We start from the raw sequence: 7,765 nt of genomic DNA on the forward strand, positions 1-7,765 counted from the left end.
GTGGAGTCATCTGGTCTTCAGAAATACAAAAGTCTGAAAAGATATCACAAAAGGCCTATCTTAAATCATACAATAGTGATGTTACTTACAGGAACAACTGGAGAAATTGCAAATCTTAGGAGCCCCGGAACAATGGCTGGTAATCATTTATAACTACACTTACATTTTACAGAATTCAGGCCCCTCTCACAATCCTGACCTTGTAGCTTTTCATTAGTCTTACCAATCCGGTTTAGTTTTGGGAAGGGTTATTACTATCATCCTTGCTTTAAGGTTAAACCATAAACTAAATTCCTCCCAAAATTAGCTTGGCCCACACCCCTGGAATAGTCAAGGGCAGTTTGGAGGTTAAAGGCAAGAGGGAGTTGCTTAGCTTAGGTCAGATCTCTCGCTCTCTTTTTTTTTTTTTCGAAACAAAGTCTTGCTCTGTCACCCAGGCTGGAGTGCAGTGGCGCGATCTCAGCTCACTGCAACCTCCATCTCCCAAGTGCAAGTGATTCTCCTGCCTCAGCCTCCCCAGTTGCCGGGATTACAGGCACGCACCTGCCACCACGCCCGGCTAATTTTTGTATTTTTAGTAGAGACGGGGTTTCACCATGTTGGCCAGGCTGGTCTCAAACTCCTGACCTCCAATGATTCGCCCACCTCGGCCTGCCAACATGCTGGGATTATAAGGCATGAGCCACCACACTCAGTCCTCTGCTGTCTCTTCTGTAATTCATTATTTGTGACTGTTCCTTTAATCCTGTCTTCCCCTCCCATCCACAATGTTAGCTCAAGTATCAGAGGTATTTGAACGAGAGCAACTCCATCTTGAATAGGAGCTGGGTGAAGAAGCTGAGACCTACCGGGCTGAATTCCCAGATGGTTATGGCATTCTAAGTCACAGGATAAGACGGGGTCAGCACAAGACACGGGTCATAAAGACCTTGCTGAGAAAACAGGTTGCAATAAAGAAGCCGGCTAAAAGCCACCAAAACCAAGATGGTGACAAGAATGACCATAGATGACAAGAGGTCTGGGGTGACACAAGCTCTGACCCTCTAGTGAGCTGAGGCAGGATGCTGGAAGGTTCCCAGGCTGAATGAAGCCGCCTTTGCAAAAATTATAATAGTGAGAAAATTATGACAGTGAAAGAGATCTGGCCAGGTGCGGTGACTCACACCTGTAATCCCAGCGCTTTGGGAGGCCAACGTGGGTGTATCGCCTGAGGTGAGGAGTTTGAGACCAGCCTGGCCAATATGGTGAAACCCGGTTTCTGTTAAAAATACAAAAATTAGCCAGGTGTGGTGGCACATACCTGTAATCCCAGCTACTGGGGAGGCTGAGGCAGGAGAATTGCTTGAACCCGGGAGGCGGAAGTCGCAGTGAGCCAAGATCGCACCATCACGCTCCAGCCCGGACGACCAGTGCAAGACTCCATCTCAAAAAAAAAAAAAAATTCATTCGGCACCAATACATCTGCACTCCCGTCTGATGTTCCAGGTAGAGGGGTTACAGTTCCTGCACTCTTGTGTTACTGGAAAGAGGTCCTGATCCAGACCCCAAGAGAGGGTTCTTCGATCTCACACAAGAAATAATTTAGGGCAAATCCACAGTGCAAAGCAAAAGCAAATTTATTAAGTGGTGAAAGAATGGCTAGTCCATTATTTCAGCCCCATGGGCTGCTCTGGTTATTTTTATGGCTATTTCTTGATGATATGCTAAACAAAGGGTGGATTATTCATCCCTCCCCTTCTTAGAACCACAGGGGGTAACTTCCTGATGTTGCCATGGCATCTGTAAACTGTCATGGCGCTGGTGGGAGTATAGGAGTGAGGACAACCAGAGGTCACTGTTTTTTTTTGGAGACAGAGTCTCACTCTGTCATCAGGCTGGAGTGCAGGGGGGGGATGATCTCAGCTCACTGCAACCTCCGCCTCCCAGGTTTAAGCAATTCTCCTGCCTCAGCCTCCCGAGTAGCTGGGACTACAGGCGTGTACCACCATGTCCACCTAATTTTTGTATTTTTAGTAGAGATGGGGCTTTTCTTTTCTTTGTGAGACAGAATCTTGCTCTGTCACCCAGGCTGGAGTGCAGTGGCGCGATCTTGGCTCACTGCAACCTCCGCCTCCCAGGTTCATGCCATTCTCTTGCCTCAGTCTCCAGAGTAGCTGGGACTACAGGTGCCTGCCACCATGCCAGGCTAATTTTTTGTATTTTTAGTAAAGACGGGGTTTCACTGTGTTAGCCAGGATGGTCTTGATCTCCTGACCTTGTGATCTGCCCGCCTCGGCCTCCCAAAGTGCTGGGATTACACTCGTGAGCCACTGCGCCCAGCCCGAGATGGGGTTTCACCATGTTGACCAGAATGGTCTCGAACTCCCGACCTCAGGTGATCTGTCCGCCTCAGCCTCCCAAGGTGTTGGGATTACAGGTGTGAGCCACTGCGCCTGGCCTGCCTGGCTAATTTTTTAAAAGTTTTTTGTAGAGATGGGGTCTCACTATGTTGCCCAGGCTGGTCTCAAATTCCTGGTCTCTAGCAATCCTCCTGCCTCAGCCTCCCATGCTTGGGATTACAGGTGGGAGCCACCATACCAAGCCCCAAGTGAATTTTGGAACTCTGGAGATGGAGCGTGCAGGACCGCCCTTCCCAAGCCTCAGCCTCCCTCGTAATCTGCTCTCAGCTCTGGAACAGATGAGCCACCAGCTCACCTCCAATCCTCTGGGCTCAGCGCCCATCTTCTCTCCACTTCCCTTCTTCCCTCCAGCTCCGGAACGGGTGCCCTAAAGCCAGGAACTCTGAACCTCAGCCGCAGCTCACCGTTCTCACCCTGGCTTCAGGAGCCCCAGATGTGTGTGCCTCTTGCCACCTCTCCTCAGAGCTGAGACCTGCGGATGCCTGCATGGAGCTAAGGGGCATTTCATTCAAGCATTCATTCAATGTTTAATGAGCCCTAACTACGACCCAAGGGCTCTGCTCTTGTGGAAATGACATTCTCATGGGGGAAGCACGCGGTCCAGCGGTCACGAGGCATTCACAGCCCAGATTTAGTGGAAGTGATTTGCGGATATTGAGAGCATAGAGGGAAAAGGCCTCTCACAGGCGGTGGGTGGCCGTTTAGGACGAGAACTGAAGGATGAGAGGTGCGTGCTGTGTGACTGTGCAGGCTCCAGGCAGGGAACAGAAGGCAGAGAACTCCGGTGGGCATCTCTGAAGCGTCCAGTGCAAATGTTCAAAACTAAGCTGACAGCCTGGGCTACATGGTGAAACACCGTCTGTACTACAAAAATATAAAATTTCTCTTTTTTTTTTTTTTTTTTGAGACGGAATCTTGCTTTGTTGCCCAGGCTGGAGTGAAGTGGTGTAATCTTGGCTCACTGCAGCCTCTGCCTCCTGGGTTCAAGCAATTCTGACTCAGCCTCCTGAGTAGCTGGGATTACAGGCGTGCACCATCTTGCTTGGCTAATTTTTGTATTTCTAGTAGAGACGGGGTTTCACCATGTTGGCCATGGTTGGCCGGGCTGGTCTCAAACTCCTGACGTCAGGTGATTTGCCCACCTTGGTCTCCCAAAGTGCAAGGATTACAGGCATGAGCCACTGCACCCAGCCCCCAATTGTTTTTATTTAGCTGGGAGTGGTGCACGTGCCTGTAGTCCCAGCTACTCGGAAGGCTGAGGCCTGAGAATCCCTTGGACCCAGGGGATGGAGGTTGCAGTGAGTCAAGTTCGTGCCACTGCACTTCAGCCTGCGTGACAGAGCGAGACCCTGTCTCCAGAAAAACAAAAACAAAAACAAAAAGCAAGACCCTGAAAAACTAAATTCACAACCTATGCGATGCCCCTGCTGGCATTTCCCTTGGCCATGAAGGGGCCACTCCACCGAGCCCACCGTGTAAGTCCAAAACCCAGAGGCCACCTTGTGTCCCCTCCTTCTCCTCCCCGCAGGGACTGGTGGGTCATCATCTATCTGCTCTCTGAGCCACCTGGCAGCACCTGCTGGCTCTTTGATTGATGGGTTCTTCCAGCCCAGTCTCCATGTTCAGCTGAGTGTCTTTTGCAAATGCAAAATTTGCTCCTGTCTCTGGCTTCCCTTTTGTTCTTAGGATGAGACCTAAAATCCCTAACGTGGCCTTTGAGGGCCTTTCCTGGGTGGCTCCTACGCTCTTCCTCCTAGTGTGGTTCTTGCCACGCTAGCCTTTCAGTTCCTGGAAAGCTGGCCCCAGGGCCTTTGCACCAGTGTCTCCTCCCAGCTAGAGGTGAGCTTGCCTTCAGCTTCAGCTCCACCTCCCAACTATTCCCACTGCTCTGCTGCACTTTTTTTTCCCCCGGTGTCACCATACCTGGCTAATTTTTCATATTTTAGTAGAGACAGAGTTTCACCGTGTTGCCCAAAGTGGTCTGAAACTCCCGAGCTCAATCTGCCCACTTTGGCCTCCCAAAGTGTTAGGATTATGGGTGTGAGCCACTGCGCCCAGCTTCTGCTGCAATTTTTTTTTTTTTTTTTTTTTTTTTTTTTTGAGATGGAGTCTCACTCTGTTGCCAGGCTGGAGTGCAGTGGTGTGATCTCGGCTCACTGCAACCTCTGTCTCCCAGGTTCAAGCGATTCTCCTGCCTCAGCCTCCTGAGTAGCTGGGATTACAGGCATGCACCACCACGCCCGGCTAATTTTTGTATTTTTAGTAGAGACGGGGTTTCACCATGTTGGTCAGGCTTGTCTCAAACTACTGACCTCGTGATCCGCCCACCTTGGCCTCCCAAAGTGCTGGGATTACAGGCGTAAGCACCATGCCTGGCCCTCTGCTGCACTTTTAAGTGGGTAATTATATAAGTATTTGTATGCCTGCCTAAGTCTGACTCGAGGTAAGCTCTCTGGGACAGGGACAGCTCAGTGTTGCTCACCATTGTATCTCCTGGGCCCAGCACAGCCTGGCACGTGCTAGTGGCACCACATTGATGGCTGCACAGTGGTCGAGGACGGATGAATTAAGGGAAGAACCTGCTGTGGAAATCCCGGATTCCTCTTCTCCTTCACTGTGGTCCAGCTCAGTCCCACCCGGTGAACGGGGCTGGACACGCACACTTGGGGGCTGGTGAGAGGGTGTGTGGAGAACTCCGAGTCAGCACCAAGCTGAGGGGGCTGCACTTCGGCCCTTTAAGGACTGAAAACAGCTTTCCCCACTTCCCTCTGCCTTTGTAGCAAGATACCCTCCCTCAGTGGCTATCACAGAAAGCATTTTGCAGTGGTAGAGCCACTTTGGACCCCACAGAAGACACCTATGGTGGGGGTGGGGGGAGAGTTCCTGCCTCTGATCGTCCCTCAGAAGAAACAGGGGTCACCTAGGCCCTTTCTTGTTGCACAGAGGGGTCCAGTGCCACACGGCTAGTTGGTTGGCATGGTGGGTGGTAATGCTACAGTTTTTGAACTTAAAAAGAAAAATCAGTAGATTTTTCTGATGTAAAACAGAAAAAAGTGGGTTAGCACAGACACAGGTCATAAAGACCTTACTGAGAAAACGGTTTGCAGTAAAGAAGCTAAAACCCACCAAAACCAAGATGGCTTATTTATTTATTTAGAGGCTGAGTTTCGCTCTTATAGCCTAGGCTGGAGTGCAATGGTGTGAACTTGGCTCACTCACTGCAACCTCTGCCTCCCGGGTGCAAGCGATTCTCCTGCCTCAGCCTCCTGAGTAGCTGGGATTACAGGCATGCTCCACCATGCCTAATTTTGTGTATATATATATATATATATATATATATATATATATATTTTTTTTTTTTTTTTTTTTTTTTGAGACGGAGTCTCGCTGTGTCGCCCAGGCTGGGGTGCAGTGGCGCGATCTCGGCTCACTGCAAGCTCCGCCTCCTGGGTTCACGCCATTCTCCTGCCTCAGCCTCCCGAGTAGCTGGGACTACAGGCGCCCGCCACCACGCCCGGCTAGTTTTTTGTATTTTTAGTAGAGACGGGGTTTCACCATGTTAGCCAGGGATGGTCTCGATCTCCTGACCTCGTGATCCACCCGCCTCGGCCTCCCAAAGTGCTGGGATTACAGGCTTGAGCCACCGCGCCCGGCCATATTTTTTAGTAGAGACAGGGTTTCTCCATGTTGGTCAGGCTGGTCTTGAACTCCCGACCTCTGGTGATCCACCCACCTCGGCCTCCCAAAGTGCTGGGATTACAGGCCTGAGCCACTGCACCCGGCCCAAAATGATTTCTTTACCTCAACCTGTAAATTCATCTCAGTTGAAACCCTGCCTAAGAAAACTGAGCTTCTCTGCTAGAGAGGGGTGGTGCCGGGCACCCTGCCTGCCTCTCTTCCCCTCTCCAAGTTCCTTCCTGATCTTCTGATGAGCTTTCAACTGCACTATGGCAGATGCCTGGGAACCAGGGACAGGTTTCTAAAGCAAAACTAATTTTTCTGTATGTTTCTGTAATGCAACACACACAAAAAAGCTTTAGCATCTTTTTTTTTTTTTTTTTTTTTTTTGAGACGGAGTCTCGCTCTGTCGCCCAGGCTGGAGTGCAGTGGCCGGATCTCAGCTCACTGCAAGCTCCGCCTCCCGGGTTCACGCCATTCTCCTGCCTCAGCCTCCCAAGTAGCTGGGACTACAGGTGCCAGCCACCTCGCCCGGCTAGTTTTTTGTATTTTTTAGTAGAGACGGGGTTTCACCGTGTTAGCCAGGATGGTCTCGATCTCCTGACCTCGTGATCCGCCCGTCTCGGCCTCCCAAAGTGCTGGGATTACAGGCTTGAGCCACCGCGCCCGGCCTTTAGCATCTTTTTGAGACAGGGTCTTGCTCTTGTCACTCAGGCGGGGCAGTGGTGCAATCACAGCTCACTGCCGCCGTGACCTCCCAGGGACTCAAGCAATCCTCTTGCCTCCGCTTCCCCAGTAGCTGGGACAACAGGCATGTGCCACCACATCCAGCTTTTTTTTTTTGAGATGGAGTCTCGCTCTGTCGCCCAGACTGGAGTGCAGCACCACGTCCGGCTAACTTTTTGTATTTCTAGTAGAGACGGGGTTTCACCGTGTTAACCAGGATGGTCTCGATCTCCTGACCTGATACACCCGCCTCAGCCTCTCAAACTGCTGGGATTACAGGCGTGAGCCACCGCGCCCGGCCCCAGCTAATTTTCTTAATGCTTTTGTAGAGATGAGTTTACACTTTATTGCCCAGGCTGCTGTTGAACTCCTGGGCTCAAGAGATCCTCCTGCCTTGGACTCTCAAAGTGCTGGGATTACAGGCATGAGTTTATGCTGGACCCTTGGGATAATTCTTGAGAGGTAAATCATTCTACTGAAGATTCTGGCCAGGCACGGTGGCTCATACCTGTAATCACAGGACTTTGGGAGGCTGAGGTGGGTGTATTGCTTGAGCTCAGGAATATGAAACCAGCCTGGGCAACATGGTGAAACCCCTTTTCTATAAAAAGTACAACAAAAATTAGCTGCATGTGGTCGTGTGCACCTGCAGTTCCAGCTACTGAGAGGGCTGAGGCGGGAGGAATGTTTGAGCCCCTGAGGTTGAGGCTGCAGTGAGCTATGATTGCATCACTGCACTCCAGCCTGGATGACAGCGAGACCGTCTCAAAACCACCACAAAGAGACGCCAATATCTTAAATGCCAGGATTATGAGGCTTTTTTTTGCTCACTTCTATTTCTAGGTTTTCTACATAAATGTTTTACCTTCTGATAAGAAAACCATAGATGGCATTACTACTGGTGCTCCCAGGGCGGGGAGAACCCTCCCAGCTGACGGCGCTCGGCTCTCTGCTGCCCTCAC

The sequence above is a fragment of the Macaca nemestrina genome, chromosome 1 (assembly GCF_043159975.1).
Source record: "Macaca nemestrina isolate mMacNem1 chromosome 1, mMacNem.hap1, whole genome shotgun sequence".
Lineage (NCBI taxonomy): Eukaryota > Metazoa > Chordata > Mammalia > Primates > Cercopithecidae > Macaca > Macaca nemestrina.